Source organism: Penaeus monodon, chromosome 7 (genome assembly GCF_015228065.2).
Source record: "Penaeus monodon isolate SGIC_2016 chromosome 7, NSTDA_Pmon_1, whole genome shotgun sequence".
In the NCBI taxonomy this organism is placed as follows: domain Eukaryota; kingdom Metazoa; phylum Arthropoda; class Malacostraca; order Decapoda; family Penaeidae; genus Penaeus; species Penaeus monodon.
In genome coordinates, this window is record NC_051392.1 from 56300386 (window position 1) to 56302935 (window position 2550).

Genomic DNA, 2550 nt, shown 5'->3' on the forward strand with positions numbered 1-2550 from the left:
CTGTTCTCCTTTCCACTTTGTCTCTCCTCTCTTCCCTCTTTTCCTTGTTTCCTCCCTTCTTTCTTTTCCACCTTTTTTTTCCTTCCCTCTTTTCCTCTCCCATCCTTCCCCCTTTTCTTCTCCGTTTCCTCTCTTCCTTCCTTCTTTCTTTTCCTCTCTCGAATCCTTCCTTTTGCCTCATCTCCCTTTTCGCAAGACGTTTTTCAATTTCCACCTTTCCCTCTCTTCCTCGTTTCTTTTTCCTCTTTTCCTTATATTCTCATTTCCTCCTCTTTCTCTTCCATCCTCCTCTCCTCTTCATATTTCATCTCTTCCTGTTTTTTCTTTGTCTCTCTTCTTCTCCTTTTTTCTTTAGTTATCTTCCCACTTTTCCTCATCTTCTTATTTTCTTCCTTTTATCCCTTTCCCCCTTTTCCCCTTTTCCCTTTCCCCCCCTTTTCTTTGCCCCTTTTTATCCCCTTTCCCTTTTCCCTCTTTTTTTTTACCTCCCTTCTTATCCTCTTTCATTCTCCCCTCTTTTCTTATCCTATTACATTTTCCCCTCTTTTCTTTTCCTCCCTTCTTACCCTCTTCCATCCCTCTCTCTCTTCTTTGCCTCCCTTCTTTCCCCTCTCCTCCCCTCCCTCTCTCAAATAATTTCGTCTCGCCTCATCTCCCTTCCCCCACAAGACGTCAGATTCCCCTCAAGAGAAGATTCCCCTCCCTGCCCAATGAGGGGAGTGTGGGGGGGGAGGGGGGCGTTCGTTTAGCTTTCGTAGAGTATTTTGAGGCTGAGGGGAAATGGTTGCCGAAGTGGGGATCTTTTTACTATATTTTTGGGGTCAACTTTTTGTCCGCTTCTGCGTTTGTCTTTCTGTTTTTTTTTTGTTTCTGTTTTGTTTCTTTCTTTCTTTCTTTCAATCTCTCTCTTTCTTTCTCTCTCTCTCTCTCTCTCTCTCTCTCTCTCTCTCTCTCTCTCTCTCTCTCTTCCCCCCCCCTCTCTATTTATCTAGATCTATCTGCGTATCTTTCTATCTATTTCTCTCCCACCTATCACCCCCCCCCTTTCTCTCTCTCATTCTCGGATACCTTTTTTTGGTTATAATTAGATTTTCCATCCCTTTGTTTGTTTGTTTGTTTGTCCTACGTATAACGTATCCCCTTTGATATGACGTAAATATAGAGTATAATATAGTGATATATATCCTCTTTGATATAACGTAAGCTAATTTCCCTCGCTATTACAGCGTAGGAAGATGCTATATCCAGAGCCTGTAGCATACCCAGTGTCTACGTCTCACTTTAGAGTATGTTTTACTCAGAAACCTCGGATCGAATGACATTATCCCTTTTTTATGTGGTAAATATGTAATATTCTACTCTTTTAAACCCTTGTCATTGGGCACATATGCTCTATGCTACTCTTTTAAACCCTTTCATGTGGTGCTACATATGCCATAGCTACTCTTTAAAAATTTCCTATGGGGTGAACTATGTACATATGCTACTCTTTAATCCCTTGTCATGTGGTGCTACATATGCTACATATGCTACTCCTTAATCCCTTGTCATGTGGTGATACATATGCTACATATGCTACTCTTTAATGCTCTGATACTTTAATGCTCTGTTAGACTGATATTGATTCTATAGTTACTGTGATATTAGTGATATAAATTGTGCTTGTTATTGAATGGTGGTTTTTGATTCACTGTTTTACTAGGAAGAAGGTGGAAAGAAAAGAAAAAAAAAAGGAAGATGAAAGAAAAGAAATGAGAAGAAAAATAAAAGAAATGAAATAAAAAGGAAAAAGAAAGAAAAGAAATGAAAATAAAGGGAAAAAAAGGCAAAGAAAAAAAAATGAACAGAAAAAGAAAAAGAAACGAAAAGAAAAAGAAAAAGAAATTAAAAGAAACTAAAAGAAAAGCAATGAAAAAAAAAAACGAAAAGAAAAAATTTTCGTTTTCTTCATAAAAGAAACGAAAAAAAAAAAAAAAAAAAAAGCAAAAAAAAAAAGAAGAAAGAAAAAGAAAAACACCCTGAAATAACATATACAAAAATGTACAAAGCGTAGTACAAATGTAATTAAAAGGCACATCTTAATCTCCTACAATCCGTCCTTAGTTTTCTAAAAAGAAAGGGGAAAAAAGGCAAAGAAAAAAAAGGAAATGAAAAGTAAAGGAGAAAGAAATGAAAAGAAAAGGAAAAACAAATGAAAAAAAAAAGAAAAAGAAAGGAAAGAAACGAAAAGAAAAGGAGAAAGAAATGAAAAGAAAAAGAAAAAGAAATGAAAAAAAAAAGAAAAAGGAAAACGAAAAAAGAAAAAGAAAAAGAAAAGGAAAAAAAAAAAAAAAAAAAAAAAAAAAAAAAAAAAAAAAAAAATGACAAAAAAAAAATGTACAAAAAAAAAATGTACAAAAGAAAAAAAATGTACAAAAGAAAAAAAAAATGTACAAAGCGTCGTACAAATGTAATTAAAACGCAAATGCTTAATTTTCTATTTTCTTTACGACAAGATTACTGTACACCTGGTTCCGTGCAAGAGGGGGAAACCAATTTTTTTTCGGGAAA